Raw genomic sequence first — 26,572 nt, forward strand, 5'->3', positions numbered from 1 at the left:
GACAGTAGATGATGACTGGAGACATCAGGTTCTGGCCAACTGTGTGGGAGACTTGTGTTGAGTTCCTATCTCCTGTCTTTAGCCTGGGCCAACCTCAGCTGTCGGGGAGCAAACAGCCGATGGACTATTCGTCTATCTCACTTTCTCTGTCTCTGCCTTTTAGGTAAAATGGACATAAATAATTCTAAAAAAAAATCACAGAAAGATAGTTAAACTAGTTAAGCCTACAATGCTATGATCCAATTTGACATAGGCTGTTTCATCCCATTCATTCTACTTTGTTGTGAAAATATATGAAAGTTGAGATCTTTCACCCTGGTCTGGATTCAGACCGACAATTTGGAAAACAGGCTGTACTTCTAGCCAGTTATCTTTTCCACATGTCAAACATTTGATCACATAAGCTCTCCATTAAGTCTTTCATTTGTCATCTCAGCCTTCCAAACCATTTTATACCCCATAAGGTTAGACTCTTCAGGCACACAGGGCTTTCTGTGATGTGGCTTCATCTCCCACCAGTCCTCATTTTTCCCAGCCTGTCTGAACACTTTGATAAAATTCCCCACAAAGCCTCTTCCCTCTCATCAGTTTCCACATGCTTTTCAGTATCTGTGTTATGTCTCTTCTCCAGGGTAGCACCCAACCAGCCAACGTGAGTTTTAATCCTCCCCATTGTGAGCTTTCACATTGTGGTGGGCCATTTAATGGAGATCATGAATTGAACGCATGTCAGGGACTGTGTCATTACATTACCTTGTGATGGAGACACAGATACAGCCCCTGTTGATTATTTGAGGACAAAAAGACTTGGGAAGTGATACAACTTATTCAGGCAATGCTGTTGGTGACACGCAAGAAGTGGAAACCCAGAGCTCTCATTTCAGAGCTTGTTTCTAAACACAGGTATTTTAATGGACAAAAGAGCAAACCCAACATTTTGTGTCACCTAGTGACCTCAGTCTAAAACCACGATCTAAATTTTTCTCTCTGGGTTTCTTAATCTCTGGCAGATTTTCTGTATTTTCCTGAGTTCAGCATCTCTCTATTCTTCTCTCATATGTTGTCTGCATATATGTGGGATGAGTGGGCCATCAGAGACACATGATGTCAGGACCGCTGCGACTATTGCTTTGTGCGGTGTGGTCTAGGCTGCCCAAAGAACTGACAGCTTTTGAAACATGGCCAGTCCCATTCCAGGCTGTTCTACTGGTGTTTGCTGCTGAAGCCTTTACCATAACTGGTGGTTCACCTTTTCAGCTCAGTGAGGGCTTGGTAATTTTCTGTGATAAACTCATAACCATGGAATTCTCAGGTATCACAAAGACTTGTGGTCTTGGTTGTATCCGCCATGTTGGTATGTGTTTGCCCCTGTTCTCAGGTTATGCCAGTACACACGGTCACTGGCTTTCATCCATGCAGCTGTGCTTCACTGAAGGTCACACAAGAGCTTTTCCAGGGCCCCGATCTACCTGGAAACCAAGAGCCGCCTGAAGACCCAACGAGGCCTCTTTGTGCCTACTGGCTTTATTGGTTTCTCATTTCTATTTGAATTTGCTCTCAGAAATCCTGGCCTACTCCAGGGCTGAGAAGGCCTTCTCTGGTCTGTGATCTATTACCTTTCTCCCTCCTTCTGCAATTCTCCAAGCTAGGCAGACTAAGCTTAGGGATCACATCCTTGCTCTTTCTACTCCAGGCATACAGTAAAACTCTTTATGATCTTATCCCCCAACATGCTCTCCAGGTATGCTTATGTGACATAAAGAAACTTCAAAATCTCTTCTTTCTTGCAATAAAACCTGAGTATCCCATCATGTTTTCTTCCTGTAAACTTGCATGCCTGTCTTCAGTAACAAAGACTATTCTTAAGCTATTATTTTTATTTCTGCCACACGCTCGGTTATCCGTTGCTCTGCAGAAGACGACAATGCACGCAGCATGTAAAAGAGAAAAAGTTCATTTATATACTTAGAAAACACCAGCTCTGTGATAGAGAGGTTCTGCAGGCTTTATACAAAGACTGACTTCTTCAAAGACGAAGCTATCTGAAGGAGCGTATGAAAACCTGACTGTACAGATCAGACGGTGGTAGAACATAAAAGCAGCACAGTGCACAGAAACCCCCTGGTGGAAATGGAGGCTATCGCTGGGAGAATTATGGCTGTGTTGGAAGAAAAGAGGAAAGGAAATCGGTGCTGGGGAATAGAAAAAAAGCAAAATTGTAGTTTAATACTGGAATGGAGTGACTAGTGTGATTATGAGACAAGGGAAAAAAAATGGGAGCAAGTTAGAAGTCAGGAATCTTTTCTTAAACCAGTCTAAAAGAGGTTTTTACCTTGCATTACTGTCACATGCAGATGATATTAAATTTATTTATTTTATCTCTCCAGAAGGCAGTACTGTAATATGTAATATGTGAAAAGGCTAAGATTGTTCAGGTCGTGGGAGATATATGTTACCATTCTCATCAAATGAAATTTCAGCTTCCTCAGTTCTATTCAGAAATTCTTGTCCAGTTATTGGGAAATTTAGTTTACAGCAGTTGACATATTTTCATATGATTATTGCTTACAACTCTTGCCTATAATCCTGCTGAACTATGGTCCTTTTACTTTTTATTTGTTGAACTCTGTTTAGTAGAGCATTAAGCCTTGGCCTATAATGTACATTAAAATATGTTATTTCAAAAAGAAAAAAAAGAGGAAAGAACCCTGTTTATCTCAAGAAGGTTACAGTTTAGTGGGGAATCCTGCAACTTCGTCTGAGAACAGTAGGTACTCTGCTAAGCACTGTGTTAGGTAAGTTAAAGGCCAATATAGCATTTCATGAGGAGACTATGGCTACATCGAGTATTGAGTAACACATGTGAGTTCATGCAGATTCTCCTCCAGGGCATTTAGAGGGATTAATCCTTCTGATCCTATGACCACTCAGCAACTTGGATCCAGAAGTAGCTATGTTAATGGGGTTCACTATTGGCCAAAAAGAGGTAACTTGCTAGAGAGGAGCAAGGGAAGAGGGTGATGAGAGGAAATTTGTTTTCTTTTCTTTCTTCTTTTTTTTTTTTGACAGGCAGAGTGGACAGTGAGAGAGAGAGACAGAGAGAAAGGTCTTCCTTTGCCATTGGTTCACCCTCCAATGGCCGCCGCGGTCGGCACACCGCGCTGATCCAAATCCAGGAGCCAGGTGCTTCTCCTGGTCTCCCATGGGGTGCAGGGCCCAAGCACTTGGGCCATCCTCCACTGCACTCCCTGGCCACAGCAGAGGGCTGGCCTGGAAGAGGGGCAACCAGGACAGAATCCGGCGCCCTGACCGGGACTAGAACCTAGTGTGCTGGCGCCGCAAGACGGAAGATTTGCCTAGTGAGCCGTGGCGCCGGCGGAAATTTGTATTCTAGGAAAAGCGATGTGAATATTCCTTTTGGAAATGAATGCTATGTAACTGAACTTGATAACCAAAATGGCTCAAGACAGGCACTGGGAAGTGCATCGTGTGATAACTCTTTGGGGTAGGAAATGTTATGTGTGTTTTGTGTGAATGAAGGAGTGAGGAATGCAATGCCAGAAGTTTTTAGTCTATGAATAGATAAAAATGAGATTGAGAATGAATTTCATTTCTTTTTCTCTAGAATCATGACAACGGAGTTTCCCTATGGCTCAGAAACGTTTAAACAGAACAAAAGAAAGAATCTGACTCTTAAGAGCTTGCTCAGCAAGCACCATGCCAGTTAAGCACTGATCTTGTGTCATTGTGCAGATCCCCAGTGGTCAGCAGATGAACTTCTTAATTAGATTTCAAGGGCCCTTGTTTGCTAAGGTATGTTGTTTGGAGATAGCTGGTGACTGGTTGGCTAAGCGCTTGTTCTAGTTTTTGCCTCTTCTCTGTAGTATTCTGCTGAGATGTGACTCTCTCTTGTTGCCTTGTGGTTTCCTTTGACAACAGGTTAAGTTAGTCTGCCCCTGTCATATGTGGAATCTGAGGGATGTCAAGGGATGAGACCAAATTAATTCAACAAGTGGCAGAGAACCCTGGGGAATGAGAAACTTGCTCCACGTTGATATGCTAATACAGTTCTCAGTGCATGATTATCATTCTGTAGTTCAAGAATGATTGAATTTGCATATCCCCAATGCTTAAGAATTGATTTCCTTAATGAGGAAATCTGGGGCATAATGACCACATGCCAATGCATCGCTGCATATTATTTCAGGATCCAAAGGAATCTGCAGAGGGTAAATTACCTAGTCCCCTTGGATAGATGGAAATTTCACGTTATCATAGGAAAGCTATGGGCTTTTTTCCCCCTAATTGAATGGAATCATTCTCTGTTCTAAACATAGGATCAGGAGTGCCTTGGAGGCTGCTGGGAGGGTAAATAATTAGCTACCTTACTGCCTAGAGAAATAGTTTAGAGGATTTTAGAGACTCTGCACAAATGGACTGGGATATTATGCAAATTGGTTTGGGTTAGATTTTAATTTATCTAATTTAATATAATGATTGAGAAAAGAAAACTGGACAGTTAGGAATCAAGAGTCTGTGCAAAGGATAGTGGGCATGATAGTTATGAAAGAGATGATGACAATTAGGTGTGAATGGATTTATTGCTTCTGTTTAACATTGCACATAGAGAGTCTGTCCCCTATTTATATCACTGGGTCTTCAGTTGCATCTTTTATCCATAAATCTTCATCTTTATCAAGGTCAAAACACGAAAAAAGGTAAATCATCATATCATGTCATCATGTTTATCCAACATTTCCAAATATGGCAAAATTAGATTCTGCATCTATTTAAACTCCACGGCCATAGGCAATAAATAATCCAACCAGACCTTTGAAGCAAGGCAGTTAAATTCTGTAGAGGACATATTTGGAGGGGGTGGACTTTTAGAAGCTGTTCATAACTGTTATCAGGTAACTTTAAGCCAAAATTAATATTTGAAGTATTTTTCTCAAGCTTAGAGCTCAGACACAAATGAGACAGGCAACCTGGGAAGGTTCAGAATTTATTTGGGGGTGTGAGAGAAATACACAGGAATGTATGGGCTTTATTAAAGGAGAGTGAGTCATAAATTTAAACTGGGAGTTCTGTACCAGGCTGTCAGAGGGCAGATCGGGGGCCACGTGTGAGAGTCTACAGGCCAGATGTGCGTGGAGTAGCTTAGCTGTGCAGGCAGGAGTGGCTGCAAAAAGACGGGTGGCGTGTGGAGAACAGGGGTGGGCCCCTGGGCACGCCATGCTTCTTTTTTACTTTCAGATGGGGAATGGTTATGTCTGATTGGCAGGTGAGTGTATACAAGTGAGACCAGGTAGGGGTGGGGGTGGGGATGATCTCCAGCTCATCAGCCTAATTCTAATACTATATCATGCTCATAGCATATCAGTTCAGTCCTCCTGCAAATCTGTGTCAACTGCCTCAGGAAGCAATGGAAGGAAACATGGTCAGACATATTATGGGCTGCTGCAAGACACCAAGGTTCACTCAGTATCTCTGATGACTTTCAAATTTGGTGGGGAAATTGAGCCACAGTCCTCTTTGGTGTAGGATCCATGAGAAGTAGGGTTTGAATGGAATCGGAGATGAAAAGTACTGAAGGAAATGTGACCCTGGATTTGTCATGGTGTTACCTATGACTAGAATGGCCCTGGAGTCCAGCTCATGAGAAAGTAACTTGGGTTGAGAGGAGATGTAAAGGAGTTCAGTCATTAATATCTCAACTGGGCTTTAGTTAGTGCGTTTGTGCTCTCTTTCATGAACCACAAAATGATGTGTCAGAAAGACCGTTGCCAAGAGGTTGTGTCAGCTGACTGAGAGGCTGACATTGAGTAGGGTTTGTGGCATCTTCATTTTCAAGTGGTTCAAACTGTCAGTTGAAAACTGATCCAAGCTGTCAGGAATCGGACCTGATGAAGAATCTAGGAATGCTAGGGAAGTTGGCAAGGGGTAGACAGCCAGAAAAATTATTCATGAGAGGGAGATCTGAGGAGTAAGAGAAGGCTTCCATACTGACAAAGACTCTGTAGGGATTTTGGCTCAGATTTATTGATGGTCTCATTGCCTGGGTACAGTGAAGAGGTACAATTCAACAAAGTGCTTACAAACAGCCCCCCTAAGATAAAGGAAATATCTCATCTTGAAAGGCTTAGTTTTAAGACCAGATGAGAAGGATGGCATATATGTTATGAAGCTATTATTGAAATTATAGTGGTTTTTGACCCAACATCCATTTCTGTGAGCCATCTCCACCATGTTCCATGGTCTCTGCTCTTCTTTTGAGACAAACTTCCAGGAAGAAGGGAAAACTGCAGCTGAGTCTTCAATTTCCCAACACAGTGTTCACCAAAATCTCTGCATCTTTCACTTATCAGTTCACCCCAATTTTGCTTCTCCTGTCATAACTCAACTGAAACTTGTTTTGAGTTTTGTTTCCAAACCCAAAGTGGATTTGTGGATCAATTCACCACACGTTTATGGAAGTACTTTTCTTTCCCAGGCTGCACACTAAATTTTCTCTTCATTTGATACCATTGCTCCAGTACCAACCTCAATGTCTCAGAGCTTTCTGCACAGTCTCTCCCCAGGAGATTAATTTTATTTCCTGAATATAAATACCATCTGATTGTTACTACCTCCAAAATATAAATCTCAAAGAAGGTCTGATTCAGCTTCAGACTTACATACTTACATACTCAATTTTTCACTGTATCTATATCTGAATATCTTAGACATTTCAGACACCATATCCAACTTTAACTTGGATTTTCTTTCAATGCCTATGTATTAAATTTATAGTCTCTCTCATTTCAGTAAACGACATTGATCTATCTTGTGCTCATGCTGAAACGATAGGAGTCATCCATGCTGCTCCTCCCCATAGCCCATCAGACAGCACCATCATTTCTTACCCGGCACAGCTGACCAAATGACCATTCTTCTCTTCTTCAAACCATTTCTAAGAGCAGTAACCTTGATCATTATAAAAATATAATATGTATAGTGTAATTTCCCTAGTCAAAGCATTCTAATCGTTTTCCATTTGCGTTTTAAATAAATTCCCAACAAATCACCTTTTCTGCTTTCCAGTTGGTTTGCCTTTTGTGTATGGTCAGTCCTGCAAGTTGAGCACCATTTTCTTTCTAATTCTCTATATTCTAGATACATTGGCTTTGCAGTTTCTCGGCTGGTCAAGCATTCTCTTGTTTCATAGACTTCACATATGCAGGTGGGTTTCTTTTTCTGGTTAAAATGTTCTTCACACCTCACTAGATGTCTACTCAACATCCTGCACACCCAAGACAGAGATCTGTCGTGTGCTCCCCTACCTTTCCTACCCCATCCCTCTCCCTGGACACAGCATGTGATTAATTCTCATCTGTGCAACACAGGTGGTGATGATGCGTCCTTTGGCTGTGAGGGAGAAAAAGAGACAGGGATCTCTGTATGGCTGAATGCTAAGAAACCAGGATACTGAAGCTTCAGTGTGGTGGGTCTCTGAATCATAACTTGGGAGAGAATTATACAGGAGAGCTGCATAATAGCCCTGGCTTTTATCTATGGATACACAGAAGAAAAGTACAAGTAACTTATCTGAGCTCTTCTATACATCTAGATCCATGCCAAGAGGGGCAAGCAAGATAAAGATGTAATCACTATATATTTCTCATCCATGATATACATGAAGAATGGATTTCTGTTTATTAGGTCTAAGTGTTTATTACCTTAGCATAGGCTGTCCACCTATAGATAACATAATATCTAAGTTTAACTACTACCTTTGCAGGCCGTCCTATTCCATTTCGTTGAATCCCTGCCCCATTATTCTTCATTTCAAACCTTGATTTTCTTCATGACATTGATTTATTTATTAGCTTATTTTATGAAGTTTGGGCCCTCCAGTCTACTATCAAACTCAATGATGATAGGATCTGTATCTCTGGTGTAGTCAACCTTGCATGATGTGCAGTATATGCTCAACAAATATTTTTTGAAAGAACAAATACTTTTAGATAGAATATCAGTGTTTACAGATAATTTGTTTTTCCTTTTTAAAAAAATTGATTTTATTTTGAAAGTCACAGTTACACACACACACACACACACACACACACTGAGGTGTGGGGGAGACTGATCTCCCTTCTGTTGGTTCACTCCTAGATGGCCACAATGGCCCAGGCTGGACCAGGCAAAATCCAGGGCCCAGGAGCTTCTTCCATGTCTTCTACATGGGTGGCAGGGATTGAAGCACTTAGGCTATCTTCCGCTGGTTTTATCAGGCCATTAACAAGGAGTTGGTTCAAATCAGAGCAGTTGAGACATCATCTGGTGCCCATATAGGATGCTGGCATTGTAGGCAGCGGCAGCTACACCACAACACAACCCTGATGATTTACTTTTTTAGGTTAATCACAGTAGACTTTAGATTATTCCTTTTTACATCCTGATGTATTTTCTGGGATGAACCATAGCTAAAATCCTCTCCTGTATTCTGAGAGATGCAGAATGTAGGACTTGTGTACTGGAGCATATTCACTCTGCTAATCTTATCTCTGACCTCCACATCTTTCCAAACACTCTTATAGGCTGGACATGTGAGCATAACTTGTAATTATTTTTGAATCATCTCATCCATCTGGTTATGGGTTCCTTCTCATTAAATAATCTTTGATTAAACCTTGACTTCACACTTAGATCTGTCTGTAAGAATAGAATGAAAGGATCATGTGGACTTGGGAACATTTGTTTAATTAGGGAAATACTAATGTTCACTTTATTCCAAGTGTATTTTCAGTACTCTCATTTTGTTTGTAAGGTTTAATCTAAATTGAGACATTGGGAAATAGCTGGGCATCTACCAACAAGGCTCAAAGTCAGAGCTGGCCTATGCTGAGTTATCCACATTTTCTAGATTACGACATGAGCCAGTTCTCTAAAATAACTTCTGTGATTTCTGAAGTATGAAGAAAACTTGGCAATATTCACTGGTTATCTGAGGTTTAGATTAGTGTCCTAGTCTTCTATGAATGCTGTAGCATAATATCTTATTGTGTAGCTTAAATAGCAGAAGCTTATCTCTTATAGGTCTGGAGGTGGAGAATTCTGAGATGAAGGCACTGCATAATTCAGTTCCTATTGAGGTCTTTTCCTGGCTTGTAGCCAGCTGACTTTTTGCTATATTCTCACATCGTGAGGAGCCAGAGAAGAAGAGGCAGGGAGGGACTCTGGTTTATAAGGGCACCAATTTAATCATGAGGACTCCACCCTCATGATATCTGGGGCACTTAATTACCTCCCAGAGATCTCATTTCCAAATATCATCATATTGGGCGTTAAGGTTTCCGTATCTGAATTTGGGTGGGTGGGTGGGAAGAATACAGATATTATGTCTGTAACAATTGAATAGCTTAGGCACATGTACAGCATTGATAACCTGACAACACAACAATTAGATGAAGGTTATAAAGACATTTCAGCCTCTTCATTTAATTTAGAGGTATTCCTTATTAAAATAGATTTTTGATAAATTTGGAACAGTGTGAAAGACAAGACAAATATCCAAAATTGCTTTAGAGCTCAGCATAGTTGCAGGAGGGAATCACCAAGGACAGGCAGTCCCTTTACTCTTATGAAATTCTTGCAGGGAAATTGACTTGCATTTTCTCAATAGCTTTTCACCTTTAATCTCATTATTTGTCTTCATAACTTGCGTGTTGTACAGAGTGTGAGTTTCCCTGTTCCCATTTTATAGTGTAGAGATTGATATGCAGAGGAAAAGTATAAATGACTCACCTGGGTTCCAATCTAAGAGTATGATTTTTGTGTGTGACCATGCCAAGAGAAGAATTGGTTTTATATTTCAATACAGATAAAAAATGTTACTACTGTATGTTTCTTGTAAAATTATTTTTAAATTTTTTTTCATTTTATTTGAATGGTACAGAGACAGACAGACCAAGCAAGCTCTTCTATTCATTGGTTTATTCTCTAAGTGCCTGCAACAGCTAGTGCAAGACCAAGTCAAAGCCAGGAGCCCAGAATTCAGTATGGGGATTTTATGTGGTTGACAGGGAACCAGGGAGTTGAGGTATCATTTTTTCCTCCCAAGGTATGCTTTAACAGAAACCTAGATTGGAAGTCGGGAGCTGGGACTTGAACCAAGCACTCTAATATGGGATGTGAGTTTCCCAAGAGGCAACTTAACTAGTGTGCCAAACACCCACCCCCACTCTATGCTTCTTGTCCATAGTCCTTGACAATTGTAATGTACATATAACTTTTGGTCGTTCCCTCTTTGATGGTATTGGTGTGCCTAGTGTCATGGGCCTCATTTCCTCCTCACTTGGATGAAGAAACTAAATCTAGATGTCATACGATTCCGTGTTTTTGACTGAGAAGTTGTCTGCCTCTACCTTTAGCTTCTTTGTCTGAAAAATTATTGAATTTTTAATACTGCTGATGCCCAATTTTTGATTCTGAAAAGTAACTTGGGAGAGGAAAGTGTGCATTATATTGTGCTATATCTTTAAAGACAACAATGATTGATATAAGTAGAAACATTTGTGGCAATAACAGTTTAATAACATTTCGATAACAATTCTATAAGTACTCTACATAGAAGACTTGGAGAGATAGAGAAGTGAGTGAGACTGAGTGCTGGGGTCCATCGGCTGGAACAACCAATTGGATTTGGAGAATGATAAGGTATAGGCTCTGACAAAGTCTCAAATGATATCATCCTGTATAGTTGACAGAATAGGTCATCTATATAAAAATAGGTTTAAATACTAAGGGATTCTAAGTAATCAAAACTCTTACTGCTGATGAGCAACTTGATATGTTATCCCTCTTAGTATTTTTTGTTTGTTTGTTCTACTTAATAGTTTGGTTAAATACTGTAATCAATACACAATTCTTCTTAAGTGCTGAAACTTAACTGAAAAGTGATCGCTGTTAAATATAAGAGTGGGAATAAGAGAGGGAAGAGATGTGCAATTCGGGACATGCTCAAGCTGACTTACCTCAAACGGTAGAGTTAGAAACATACCAGGGGATTCCAATTCAATCCCATCGAGGTGGCATTACCAATGCCATCTCACTAGTCCCAGTGATCAATTTCTGTTCACAATTGATGATAATGATAGGACTAAGAACCAAAGGGATCACATAAACAAGACTAGTGTCTGCAAATACTAGCTGATAGAATAAAAAAGGGAGAGAACGATCCAACATGGGAAGTGAGATACACAGCAGACCCATAGAATGGCAAATGTCCTAAACAACATTCTGGCCTCAGAATCAGCCCTTAAGGCATGCGGATCTGGCTGAAAAGCCCATGAGAGTATTTCAGGCATGGAAAGCCAAGACACTCTGGAAAAAAAAAAACCTAAATGAAAGATCTCCACGAGTGAGATCCCAGTTGAAAGAATGGGTCATCAAAGAAGGAGGTACCTTTCTCTGAAGGGAGGCGAGAACTTCCGCTTTGACCATGGCCTTGTCTAAAAATTATCAGAGTCAGTGAACTCAGGGGGCTTCCATAGCCTTGGCAGCTCATGACAAGAGCCTAGGGTGATTACTGATGCCATAAACAAGAGTGTCAATTTGTTAAGTCAACAACAGGAGTCACTGTGCACTTACCCCTCATATAGGATCTTTGTCCTTAGTGTGCTGTACATTGAGATTTAATGCTATAACTAGTACTCAAACAGTATTTTTCACTTTATGTTTCTGTGTGGGAGCAAACTGTTGAAATCTTTACTTAATGTATGCTAAACTGATCTTCTGTATATAAAGAGAATCGAAAATGAATCTTGATGTGAATGGAAGGGGAGAGGGAGTGGGAAATGGGAGGGTTGTGGGTTGGAAGGACATTATGGGGTGGGGAAGCCATTGTAATCCATAAGCTGTACTTTGGAAATTTATATTCATTAAATAAAAGTTTGAAAGCAAAAAAAAAGAAAAGAGAGATACAGGGGAAGAGAGAGGGAGAGGGAGGGGGTGGGGAAGGAATAAGGGGTGGGGGAGGGGAAGGGGAGAGGAGGGGGAGGGAGAGAGAGCAAGGCCTATCTGCTAGTTCATTTCCCAAATGCTCACAAGGGCAGAGTTAGGCTTGGTCTTAAGCAGGGCTTGGCCAAGGGCTACAGCCAGGAACCTGGAATACAAACCAGGACTCCCACATGGGTGGCAGGAACTCAGTTAATTGAGCCATCACCATTTTCCCTAGGGACCGTTGGTGTCAAGCTGCAGGGCAGGAAATTGAGCACAGACATTCTGATGTGGGGTACAGGCACCTTAACCACTGAGCCAAATACCATTCATTATTGTTTAAAATTGCAATTCCCTGATAACAAATGAAGGGGAGCATCTTTTTATATTACTATTTACCATTTGTGTATATTCCTTGGTGAAGTCTCTTTTCAGGTTTTTTTCCTTTTTTTTTTTTTTTTTTTTTTTGGTCAGGCTATTTCTTACTGTTGAGTTTTAAGAGTGCTATGATGTATGTGATATAGTAGGTTAAACCTCTGCCTGCAGTGTTGACATTCTATATGAATACCAGTTCAAGTCCCGGCTGCTCCACTTCCCATCCAGCTCTCTGCTAATGGCCTGTGGAAACAGTGGATGATGGCCCAAATGCTTGGGCCCCTGCACCCATGTGGGAGATCTGGAAGAAGCTCCTGGCTCCTGGCTTCAAATCAGTCCAGCTCTGGCTGTTGCCGTCTTTTGGGGAGTGAACCAATGAATGGAAGATCTCTCTCTCTCCTCCTCTCTGTAACTGCCTCTCAAATAAATCTTAAAAAACAGAGTTCTTTTTAATACAAGTCTTCTATCATAAAAAAACCTCTTAAATATGAAATGGTCAGTGAATGACAGAAATTAGTGTCACCTGAAGTAATGTTTGTCTATAAATGTAAATTTAAGCTTGGCTCTGATTTTGATTTCTAAACCTTCTTTCCCCCCTATATGAATGAAAGTGCCTGGTTCTTTTATGCACACTTCCCTTCTAGTTCGGGTGTTAGCTTGATTATAAGAGAGATTTCCTCTTCTTACTCCACTGCATGAAGCCAATAGCAGGGCTATATGCTAGAGGGAAACATGTTTACATCTCTTTGCTTATATATGCTTATGAAATGAATGAAAATCACCCCACCAGTTTCCACAGCACAATAATTTGTAAAATATCTATTGTATACAATGAACTATTCTACTTGATACCCACTAGCTTCATTAGTCCAAGTAGTGATTAACATGTATTTTTATAGAGACAGGAGGTTGTGTAATTTGTTTGAGGTCAGTTCCCATCAAAGCCTGGAGTGCTTTACATGGGTTCACTGAAATTATGTTGAGCAAATGGATAAAAAAAATGTTATGTGGATGTGAATGTGCGTGTATATGAATGAAATTCAAGTCTCTCTGACATATACATCATTGAAATATGACTTTCTGGGCTCTGTTGTGGAATAGTGGGTTAAGCTACCAGCTGTGATGCCGGGATCCCATATGGGTACTAGTTTGTGTCCTGGTTGTTCTACTTCCAATTCAGCTCCATGCTAATGGCCTGGGAAAAGCAGCAGAAGATAGCCCAGGCTTTTGAGCCCCTGCCACCCATGTGGGTGACCTGGATGAAGCTCTTAGCTCCTGGCTTCAGCCTGGCCTAGTCCCAGATGTGGAGGCCATCTCAGGGGTGAACCAGAGGATGGAAGGTCTCTCTCTTTCTCTCTCTCTCTCTCTGTGTGTGTGTGTAACTGTGGCTTTCAAAATAAATAAATCTTAAAAAAAGAAATATGGATTTCAAAATGTAATTAATGAATGGGTAAATAAATAAGGAAAATGCAAAACATGTTTTCTGGTTGAAATCCTTGGATTTGAAGCCAAGTGGCCTATATTTGGAAGATCTATGATGTCAGTGATTAGCTATGTGTACTTGTATAATTTATGTGAATTCTGTGAATCTCCGTTTGATCATCATAAAATGAGCTAATAAGGCCTACTTAGAAGCATATTTGTGAAAATGACATGGGATTTTGCAAATCAAAGCTTTCACCCTTCCTGGCTTATGGTAGGAGCCCAGTCAGTGTTCATTTTAGAGCCGTTCTTCCTCCAGCTCAACTGAGGCTTCATGGTTACCCTGTCATGCCACATATTTTCGGAGGACAGTCCAGGCAGCCTGGAGCATGTCAGAATTGAGATAAAGATGAGGACAGTCAAGAATCTCTTCTTACCCTTATTAAACACTTACCTCTTTTTGTTGTCTCCATAGAAGAGCAGTCAGTGGCAGTAATGGTAATCTAAGTGATAGAATACCAAATCGTTGAAGTAGCTAATACTACAATCATTTTTCAATTAGGAAATCTAACATCTGGTATTTTTCCATACCTTGCAGCCACACAAACATGAGTTGGTGGTAGAACTGGTATTTGAATCCACTTCCACCTGACTCTAAAGCTTGAGGTACCCTACTCTTAAATTACTGCCTTTACCAAGATAGTAAGGATCTGGCCAGGGGCTGGCGCCGTGGAGCACTTGGCTAATCCTCCGCCTGTGGTGCTGAAATCCCATATGGGCACCCGGTTCTAGTCCTGGTTGCTCCTCTTCCAGTCCAGCTCTCTGCTGTGGCCCAGGAAGGCAGTGGAGGATGGCCCAAGTGCTTGGGCCCTGCACCCACATGGGAGACCAGGAAGAAGCATCTGGCTCCTGGCTTCGGATCAGTGTAGCTCCGGCTGTAGTGGCCATTTGAGGGGTGAGCCAACGGAAGGAAGACCTTTTTCTCTGTCTCTCTCTCACTGTCTGTAAATAAAAAAAAATTAAAAAAATTAAAAAAAAATTAAAAGAGGCTTAGTTCATGTGAACAGCATTCCTTAGGTGTAGAAATTTTTATTAATCAGCATCTGTAATTACCACCTGTTAATTTCTTGTAGCTATACTTCTGTGGCTAGCCAAGTTGAAATATTCCCATTGAACGCATGAAAAAATACAAAGTAAATATCCCTGATTCATAATAAAGACATGCCTAAACGTGCAGTATCCTACCAGAGTTTAGTATTCTTGGTCATCAAATTCATGTGGTGCCTCACCGATTAGCCCAATACTGACAGTAAAATTGACGCATCATTTATACAGGAGAAAAATTAGTCACAGAGAGTGTAAGAACTTGCTTAAGGCCAACAGATACTACCAGAGATAAGCACAGCATTCTAACCTAGACAATCTGACTCCACGGCCACAGCTCTTCATTCTATAGTTTACTACCTATGCTAATATTAGACTTGATGTTTTATAGACTTTGTATACAATTTTCTCATAAGTAAATCAATTTTATCTTTATAGTAATCTTGTAAGTTAAATGTCATTATTCCCCTGTAAATATAAAGATATGGAAACTATGGGAATTTAAGTAACTTGTCCAAGGTCAAACATCTGGTCATGTGGGAGTATTCTTAGGCTCAACTCCAGATTCTATCTAACCAGTTCAGTAAGATGAGGCATTCTATGTGTCTTTAGCCATTGTGTGACACTTACACTCTAAATTAGTCAATGGTCTCTGAGCACTAGAGCCATGAATTGCACAAATAGCCATATTTCTTTACCTCTGCCTGAAGCTGTATCCTTTGTAAGGTGACTCAAAAACTCTTCTCTTCAAATGATGAACCTTAATTCTCTTTTCCTTGAGTCTGAACTGTATGACTCAAGAAGAAAATGATTGTCATAGTTGTGAACCTAGGCCTTATAATGCCTTGGATGCTTATGCTACTTTTTTGGAGCTCTTCCCAGTTGCTACACAAACACGTATGCTGAAGCACCTTCAGGGCAGCCTGCTGAGGGAAGCCTAGGGAAGCTGGTCATCAGTCAAGCTGGCAGCTGGTTGCAGATGTGTGACTGAGTTGAACCAAGACAGAACCACCCAGATAGACTAGACCCAAATTCTTGACCTGTAAGTCTCAGCTGCATAAATGATTGGAATTTTAGGTCTAAATGTTGGGGTGGTTTATTACACATCAGTTATGAAGGTGATGCATGTAGTGTCTTTGATTTCTTGGCATCCGTGTGTCCAACTCCTCTTCCATCTTTCACTATAATTACTAAAAATTTCCTTTTCTTTCAGAGATATTAATTTAAAAAACTGATTGTGGAAGCAGGGGCTTAACATAAGGCTTAAGACTCCCATAGTGGAGTATGTAGGTTTGATTTTAAGCTCTGGTACAGGAATTCAATGCAGATTCTGGTAGGTAGCAGATGATGGGTTCCTGTCAGTAATGTGTGAGACTTGTACTGTGTTCCAAGTTCCTGGCTTTGGACCTGGCAATAGGGAGAATGGATAAGTGGATGGGAGCATGCTCTCTTTCCCTCTCTGCCTCTCAAATATTAAAAAAAATTAGTTGATCTGAAAATATATGATCAAAGCATAAAGTCATAGAAAACCTGAAAAGACCAATAATGAGTGATGAGTTGAATCAGTAATAACCTCCCAATGAAAAAAACCCAGGATCAGATGACATCATTGCTGACTTTACCAAACATTAAACTAAGAACTAACAACAATTCTCAAATTATTTAAAACAATTGAAAATGAAAGAACTCTTCCATAGTCATTCTATATGGCCAGATTTATCTTAATTCCAAAACTAGACGTAGACACAGGATAAAGAAAGCAAGAAAAGAAAAGAAAAAATGAAAGAAGGAAACTACACTCACAACTCATATCCATGATGAATATGGGTAAAAAAGTTCTCAACAAAAATCAAGCAAATATAATTCAGCAACACATTGAAAACATTATTTACACTGATCAAAGGGGATTTACCCCAGGGTTACAGGGATGGTTCATCATATGCAAATCAATAAGCATAATATATTACATCAACAGAGTGAAGAATTGATCATCTCAGATGTAGAAAAAGCATTTGATAAAATACAACATTCAGTTATGATAATAACCTTGAACAAATTAAGTGTAGAAGGAACATTTTTCAACATAATAAAGGCTCTATATGACAAATCAACAGCCAACATCATATTGAATGGGGAAGAGCTGAAAGGATTTCTACTAATATCTGAAACCAGACATGGAAGTGTATTTCCTCCATATTATTCAATGTAGTTCTGGAAGTTTTAGAAATAGTCACTAAGCAAAAAAAAAGAATAAAAGGTGTACAAATAGGGAAGGAAGAGTTTAAATTATCACTCTTTGGAGTGGAGATGATTCTATATATAAAATCAGTAGCATTTTTATACAACAACAATGATTTTGCTGAAAAAGAACTTGTAAGAACAGTACACAATAGCTACAAAAATTAAATACCTTGGGATAAATACAAGCAAGGATGTGAAAGACTTCCGCAATGAAAATTATTGAGGAGAAGTACATGAACACAAAAAAGTGGAGATATATATATATATACATATATATACACATATATGTATATATATATGTGTGTGTGTGTGTGTGTGTGTATATATATATATATGTGTGTGTGTGTGTGTGTCATGTTCATGGATTGGAAGAATTAATATTCCCAAAATGTCAATACTGCCCCAAGTGATTTAGAGATTCAATGCAATCCCCACCTATGCCATTCTTCACATAATTAGAAAAAGAACCTAAAATATATGTGGAAGCATAAAAGGCCCCCAAATATTCAAAGCAAGCCTGAACAATAAAAGCAAAGCTAGAGACATTATAATACCAGATTTCAAGACATACTAAAGGACCATTATAATCACAACAGTACTGACATAAAACTAGACATACAGACTAATGGAACCAGAATAGAAAACCCAGAACGTGTGCTTCGACAACCAAATTATCTTTGACAAGAATGCTAAAAGCTCTTCTGGGAAAGAGGACAGCTTCTTTAATCAATAGTGTTGGGAAAGTTGAATTTTTTTCCTGCAGAAATTTTAAGAAAGACTGCTATTTTTAAACCCTATACAAAAATCAATTCAAGTGCCGGTGCTGCGGCTCACTAGGCTAATCCTCTGCCTTGCGGCACCGGCACACCGGGTTCTAGTCCCGGTCAGGGCGCCGGATTCTGTCCCAGTTGCCCCTCTTCCAGGCCAGCTCTCTGCTGTGGCCAGGGAGTGCAGTGGAGGATGGCCCAAGTGCTTGGGCCCTGCACCCCACGGGAGACCAGGAGAAGCACCTGGCTCCTGCCATCGGATCAGCATGGTGCACCGGCTGCAGCGCGCTAGCTGTGGCAGCCATAGGAGGGTGAACCAACGGCAAAGGAAGACCTTTCTCTCTTTCTCTCTCTCACTGTCCACTCTGCCTGTCAAAAATTTAAAAAATAAAAAAAAAATCAATTCAAAATGGATCAAAGATCTAAATTTAAAATCTGAAACTATGAAAATATTAGAAGAAAACATAAAGGAAGCTCTGCAAGACATTGGCATAGGGAATTATTTCTTCAGTTAAGATCTCCAAAGCACATGCAGTAAAAGAAAAAAATAGAAAAATGGTATTATAATAAGCTTCTGGATAACAAAGGAAAAAACAGGAGAGAAAACTGACAGAATGGGAGAAAACGTTTGCAAACTAAGCATCTGATAAAGGATTAACATCCAGAATATATAAGGAAATTAAAAAGCTCAACAACACCAAAACTAACAATTCAAATAAGAAATCAGAAAAGAATCTAAACATCTGAACAGACATTTTCTCTGTGTGTGTGTGTGTGTTTAATTTAAGGTATACACATTTCATGTATTTCGTGTGTAGAGATTTAGGAACACAGTGATGTTTGCCACCCCACCCTCCTTCCCGCCTATACTCCCACCCTTCCTCCTAAAAGAAGAAATACAAAAGGGCATGAAACACATGAAAATAAGCTCAGTATAAATAGTCATCAGAGACATGCAAATTAAAAACCACAAGGGATTATATCACTCTAGTTGCAATAGCTATTACCAAAAATATATAAAAAAATAAATGCTGGTAAAATGGAGAAGAGGGAACCCCAAAACACTCTTGGTAGAAATACACATTAGTACAGTTATTATGGAAAACTATGGAAACTCCTCAAAAACTAAAAATTGCTCAACCATAAGACTCAGCCATCCCACTTCTGGAAATATTCAAAGGAAATGAAGTTAGCGTATAAAAGAGATACCTCCGGTCCCATGTTTATTGAAACACTATTCACCATAGCAAAGACATGAAATCATCCTAGATGTCCATCAGTAACTGCATGGATTACACAAATGTGGTATAAATAAAAAATGGAATATTACTTAGCCATAAAAAGAATGAAATCCTGAATTTGCAACAAAAATGGATGTGATTGGTGGTAATTATGCTGTTAAATAAGCCATAAATAGAAAAAATATCACATACGTTCTCTCATATGTAGAGTTCTCTACATATATATGTGTGTGTGTGTGTATATATATATGTTACAACATATGATATTCACAGGTGAATGATTATGGAAAAAAGTTAACATTCCTTTAAAAAGTGAATTATATTTCAAATATGCATTCAAAGCATCTCATTACTACCAATTTTGAAACAAGATTGACCAATTTTTTTTTTTCATTTGAAATTCTGCTCAGCTAAAGACTAGGTAGATACCCTTCTCCTAGTTTGATTTGCCAAACACGTCAACTTGGAGTGAGTGACACAGGGATTCCTTGAAGGCAGAGAGGCCATGGTGAACAAGAATAGCGTTTGGAGTGTCACAGAAGAGTATATCGAAAGTGATATTATGCAATTGCTGCCTGCTTACCATTTGTGGGCTGTTACCTAAGATAGATGGACAAAGAGACAGACAGAAGATGACCGGTATTGAGGTAGGTAGAAGGTACGTAGGTAGATAGAAAGATAGGTATGTAGGTAGGTAGGTAGGTAGACAGAAAGATAGACAGACAGACAGATTAAACAGAATTACTCCAGGTCCAGTAGATTGCATTCTAATTGCACTACAATTATGTCATTGGCATTCCGATTACATTAAAATAGTTTAGATTTTAGTCCACAGCAAATCACAGTGGAAGTGATAACGGCTCTAGCAGTGCATTCGTGGCTTGCGTTTGTTTCTCTACAAGTGGAGAGTAAAATCAATGAGAGCAAGTGACTACATCCTTCACTTAATAATGCTCTAACATTAAGTCATGCCTGGCTTGGGAAAGAACATCATAAATGAAGACAAATTTCTTATGAAGTAATTTTAAAACATAGAAGTTCCTTTTGGTTTTATTATTTATTGATTTAGTTTATTTATGCATTTATTAAATGCATATGTACTGAGTGATTCCTACACTCTACTAAGTGCTGGAAAAACAAAGGTAAGCTTAATAGAAAGTCATCTGTAGAATGGCTCGAGCTACATTATTATACTCATATTTGGTAAAAATAATAAGAAAAAAATTGAAATATACTATATGACCAAGAGTTTAACTTGGCCTTTAGAAAATAGCCTACAAAAATTAAAAAATTAATTAGATGTAATATTAGAATTTACATTTTTCTTGAACTCTTTAATTCATGAACTTATTTATTATGATTTCATGAAAAAAGTCCCACCATATGTTTACTTTTGATTGCAAATACATATTTTGTTTGGGGAAATGCTTTGAATTTTAAAGGTATTGTTTTCTGGCTAGTGTAGCAGTTGACTTTTCCACAGTCCACTTCACTGTTCTATGAAGCTATTTCTTGAAGGTGTGGTACATGGAAACTAATTCCATGGGAGCCAGTTTTTAAAATTTCATTTAATTGTAAGTTTATCGCTAGTTTTAAAACTTTTTAACTGACATATTATGCACATATTTATGGGGCATAGTGTGACATTTCAGTACATGTATATAATATGTAATGAGTGTTGGAATTATCAGATTTGATTGGATGTACCATTGCATCATAATATGGTATCGAATTCAATTATAAGACTTTTGAATGATGCAGCTACAGCATGTGTAGCAGATACAGAGAATTTGAGTAAAAGGTAAATGTCATTTAGAATGAGGACAAATCGGTGGCTCTTCTATGATCAAAAGGATCCAAGGTAATCACCTGCCACAGGAGATGGGCTGATTAGAGTAGGGTACCATATTTGGAATTCCTAGTTTTACCACTACTGTTAGTGACTTAGCACTCAACAAAGATAGTATTCAGATGGAACAGTCCTGCTTCCCTCCCTCCCTCCCTCCTTCCCTCCTTCCCTCCTTCCCTCCCTCCTTCCTTCCCTCCCTTCCGTTCCCTCCCTCCCTCCCTTCTTTCCTCTTTCTCTCTTTTTTCTTTCTTCCTTTCTTTTGAGATTATGGGCAATCACTATCCATACTACTGTGGCCACAGTTTTAGAACTCACTGCAGAACTCGGGAGAGGAGGCGCACTGACAGACTCAGAATAGGCCATCTTGTTAAATAGGAATCTCTTCTACAAAGCGTACCTGAGGTCCAAGCGCCAGGGGTCCACTCACATATATTTTCTCCGTATCGCCTCATCAGTGAGTTTCTTATTTGCTCCTTCCAAGGTGTTGATCATGTGGATCATTACTTTGGGATGTCTCTTCTTCCAAGCCAAGTGGAAAAGGATTTTTGATACTTAAATTTCTGCCTATTGCCTTATCTAACCTCTTACCCACCTATTGTGACTCTGAGTGAGATCATAGTGATTCAGCTCTCTGCTCTCTCCGGATGCTATCCTCTCATGTGAAGTTTTCCTTAAATTGATTTTTCCCTCTTAAGTAATTATAAAACAGTTTCTCAGTCTCAGCAGTATTATTTTAGGCTGGGAAATTTTTTGTTGTGGAGGAATTGTTTCTATGTCTTTTATGGCATTTGACAGTCCCAGACCTTTACTCACCAGGTGCCCTGAGAGCACTCTTTCCCTATTTGTGACAGGTGAAAATAACATTTGCAGTAGGTTAAGGGACAACCTGTGAGATCAGCACCCCCTAGGATCAATGGTTTGAACCTTGGCTGCTCCAGTTCTGATCAAGTTCTCTGCTAATGTGCCTGGGAAAGCAGCGAATGGTGGCCTGAGTGCTCGGGCCCCTGCTACTATGCTGGACAGCTGGATGGATTTCTTGGCCCCTGGATTCAGCAGGGCTGAATGCTGGCTGTTACAGCCATTTGGGGAGTGGATCAGTGGAGGGAAGATCTCTTTTGTCTCTTTCTCTCCCTCTCTCTCTCTATCTCTTCATTTCAAATAAATACACACACACACACACACACACACACACACATATATATATATATATGGGTTTTTTTAAAGAGAAAATAATATTTTCACATTGCTAAAATGTTCCTGGGGGTGGAGAGCAAGATCAGCCCCATTTGGAAATGACTGACTTATAACTAAGTTGAAGATGCATAGTGATTTAACTGTCACAGTCCCATTTTGGGCTTTTGTCTTAGTCTACCTTTTAACTCAAAACTGTTCCTGTTTATATGATGAACCATGGCTGTTCTCATCATAAGGAACTCCCCACAGGTCCAGAAATGATGGAGAGGTGTTTGTGTGCCAAGAGAAGACATGCTGTGTGTGTGAGCCGTCTGTTCACACAGCTTTCTCACGCTTCAAGAACTCCCTGGGCCCAGTCCCATATATGCTTCTTCCATCTGATCAAGGTAAGCTGCTGTGCGCATCTCACTTCATGGCTTGGAGTCGCTGCATAATATATAGTCTGCAATGTTTTGCTCTGTTTGAAGTGGCATGTAGATAACTACCAACTAGGGTATATGATGAAGCAAAAGTATTTTTTTAAGTAGCTTACTTTGTGAGAAGGCACATGCTTTTTATTCACCAGTCTTGAGAACGGCGGTTTTTCCCATTAAGGTCATACAGTCTCCAGATGGCATCCCCACCATTGAGTTCATGCTCATGAAGTCGGCTGGGCTGTGAGAGGCCAAGGGGCAGAACTACTGGCTCTGCATCCTGGGTGACCTAGCTTTCTCCTACTCTTGAACTCAGTCAAAGCTAAAAACGTTTTTAATAATATGGCACATAGAAAGGGAAAGGACAGTCAGATATGCTGTATGTTGGCTGTACAATCCACAAAGGCCATGTTTCTTTGTAATAAGGAATTCAAGATTTAGCAATCTTTTACTTAACAGAGCTTATACCAATGTGCTTCCAACGGTCAGATCTCTGGTAACTGAAAGCAGTCTATTTTAAGGGATTTGTTTTCTAACCACCAGCATGCAAGTTTTTCCAATGCTTTTAGGTCCCTGGTCCCACTAACATCTTGAACCAGTAGGGTATATCCTGAGATGGTGATGGAGACCCTTGCAAACTAGATTGTGAGATAGACATGAACTGATGTTAAGTGTGAAGTTAGTTATAGCTAGTTATTGCTGCTGAGCAAAACCAATGCGTTCTGCTGTCCTTTCTGGGGTTAGGAAAGATAGTTGGCATACCATGCCAATTTCTTCTAGTAAGCATCCTACAACTAGTAAACCATCTGAAAAGAAGTGATGATCTCACTAAACATATGACAGTTGGCATTCACAGAGACTCTCCATCTCCTGAAACTAGTCAGATTGTTAAGTTGAAGGGCAAGTCAAGTTGAGGAGAGTCCACACACTGCTATTTCTCAAGTCTTGGATGGTGGCACACAGCTTTGAGCTTTCTTCAGGGATGCCATTAGATTTTGGTTCAATGCTTTGGTAACAGAAAAGTTCTATAACCATTGATGTACCTTCCCATAAAATAAGACTTGCTGTATGGGTCAGGTTAAAATTGTGATTACGTCAATTGTTCACATAGCTAGTCTAAACTGTAGTTGGGAACCGAGAAAACACACATGAGGTAAGTTCAGAAACCAACTGTGACTGCTATGGGGTAGACTCAAGTCATAATCTGTTCAACCTAGACCTCCATAATAGTCTCATTATTTTCTGTACATCATGATGTTCTGGGTCCCTAGAGATTAGCTTTCATTTAAATTAAGTTTTTAATGACTTCCCAATGGCTGAGTGAATCTCTTTGCCCCGTGCCCATTTAGACTGCTAAATTGCGACAGGGCCACTTAGGAAAGGCTGAGGAGTAGATCCATTAGTAAGTATCTGATATTATTGTATAATCTTCCCTCAGCGGCATCCAGGTTTCTCATAGCTTGAAAAAAACAACAAAAACAAGGTTTTGAATCTTGGAAGTAACACAGGTGTAAAGAGAACCTATCAGGATGGTTCAGGTATGACCTCTGTTAAGCACAGCCAGATTTTAGGGTTATAAGTTTCAAGTGGTATCCTAATGTTTCTGTCATATAGAACTCCTTCACCAATTAGACACAGCTCTGTATTCTTGTGGGCGAGACCATTATAATCATCACTTTATATGACCAATTATTATCTTAACTGTGTACACTTCCCTTTGGAGAGTTATGCCTTATTAGATTGTTATGCCATTCTAGTACCCAACAGCCATATTTAAAATGCAGTGATTAATTTTAGATAAAGCATCTCTAACCAACAACTCCATCAATATTCAGTAGGAACACTGGTCCTTTCTCTCTAGATTCTTATAGTTGAAGGTAGTTGATAGTTTTTGATGGATACCTTTTTAGCGTGCAATTAGGAGTGAGTGGAAGATTTGTATGAAACAAACACTTTCCATTCCTTCTCAGACTTTTACCTAGGATTATTTGTAAAACCAGCTCCAAAATTTCTATATGTTTAAGTGCTTTTGATGATGAAAAGTTAGTTTTAGTTTCATTCAAGATGTATGCATAAAAATTTATATCCAAATAGTACAACAAAGCTTGTGAAAAAAATCGTCCTTTCTCTGCATCACTTTATATTCCTAGTCTTTGTCTTTTCAGGACTAATGAGAAGGCTGATGAGGCAGGCTTGGAGGGGCGATAATTGGGCAAAGCACTGTTATCACCCCTCTCAGGAACACTCTACTTAGCAAGCTTTGCTAGGGCATTTGCCCCTGGAGAAGTGTTACCACTGACAGCACCACAGGGACTGTTGCCACAGCCCATGCACTGCTCAGTTCTGTTGACCGTAGATAATTGCTGTATTGTCATCTGCCGTTCAACCTCACATATCAATCTAGGACCCAGTTTCAGTTGACCCCATGCTTTTACCTCCCCCTTAGAGATTTGCATTCACAGGTGAGAGCATCCAGCAGGCCAGGTTTAGAACTCTGTCCACACCTGTCTGCTAGGGATTGCTCAAAGGGATGGTGGCATTGTATGGAAACTATCTCATAGATGGAAGAACCCTTCCAAACATTTACCTTGAGGTGCTCGCTGGAAATCAAAAATGATGTCTGTTTACAGTAAGAAAACAACATTATACTCTTCCTCTTTTCCAGAGTTGTGTAGTCAAATCCAGTTTTCCCCATGTCAGGTGGAAATGTGAAGACACATTATTGAGAGTTGGGGACTATTTGTCTCTCTGCTTTGTGCAGCAGTGTGATGGTGAACCTTGACATTGTATTGCAATGTTAGATTGAGAAGGTTTCAGTTAAAACTGACAATAGTTCCACATTTTTTGCCCAAAAGAACTTGCTGTTACTGACCCACAATGAGACTCTGAGAGGGAATGGTTTTGCTTCTAGTTACTCACGCCTTGCACAGAGAGGTGACTGGCCAAGGCAGGACTGGGATCAATGACTAAGAACTGCCTGCATAAGGTTTGAACATGTTATTGGCCAGGAATCACCTTTCTCCCTTTAAAACATGCACACATTCTTCTTGCTGCTAACCCCAGGAAGGCAAAGTGCTTAGGTACAGGCTTTGTCTCCTGACTCCCATTATACTCACCACTGAAGCATATAAAGAGATAGAAGCTGCCTTTGAGAGTCTGAGGGCTGTTTGGCTTCAAACATTTTTTATTTTATAATTGAATTAGAGTAAAAACAGTAGTTAAAATATACCCTTGGCTGTTGCCATGAAAATCACAAAAACAAATTAGCCCCAAATATCCAGTTTTCTGTAGTTTCCAAGGATACAACCACAATTAGAATTGTCATATGCCAATCTTTTTTTGTTAATTTTCGAGGGACATTAAAACAAGATAATGGAAGGGAAAGGGCTAGAGGGAAGGCTTTTCTTGCTAAATAAAGGTTAGAAAAAAAAGAGAAAGAGCGCTGAAGCTGATTGTGCTGCATTGCTTTCAGATTGGTTTAAGGAAAATGGCTGAACTCACTCTGGCTCCTCAGATATTGCTTAATTGAAAACAAAACAGGACAAGTCATGTTTCTGGTTTAAAGAGTAGGGATGGCCAAGTCCTCTAATGTGCCAGATAATAAAACCTGTATTATTCTTTTCCCTGATTTTTCTTTCATTTATACATTCTCTATCAGCATTCCCTTATTTAATTCCCATAACAGCCTTACACAGAGGTATGTTAGACACTTGTTATTTTGGTCTACTGAGTATCTTTTCCAATGTTTCAGCAATAACACGCTGACTTGCTTCTAGACAATTACCTTTCCCCACCTGATAGTGTCCAGCTAGATAGTAAATTAAGATACTCTTGCCATGGTAGGATTGGGAAGCATAGCAGGTCATTCAGAGTTAATTGTGGTAGATAAATCTGGAGCTGAGCTTTCAAATTAAAGAAAGTTATTGGCACTTATTTGCTTTGTCAAGACCCTGGATATGGATATGATGGTCCTGCAATTTTGCCAAC

At 39.7% G+C, this 26,572-nt stretch overlaps 1 long non-coding RNA gene across 1 annotated transcript in view; it reads left to right on the forward strand.

Moving 5' to 3' along the window:
- The window catches only part of LOC138849411 (uncharacterized), a 410,778-nt gene extending 388,219 nt beyond the window's left edge, over positions 1–22,559 (forward strand). Inside the window, exon 3 of the long non-coding RNA XR_011388243.2 lies at positions 22,422–22,559. This is a non-coding gene — a long non-coding RNA (uncharacterized LOC138849411). The remainder of the gene's footprint in view (positions 1–22,421) is intronic.
- Positions 22,560–26,572: the final 4,013 nt, after the last annotated feature.

This window comes from Oryctolagus cuniculus, chromosome 4 (assembly GCF_051225735.1).
Source record: "Oryctolagus cuniculus isolate XC-2025 breed Fujian yellow rabbit chromosome 4, ASM5122573v1, whole genome shotgun sequence".
Classification (NCBI taxonomy): Eukaryota; Metazoa; Chordata; class Mammalia; order Lagomorpha; family Leporidae; genus Oryctolagus; species Oryctolagus cuniculus.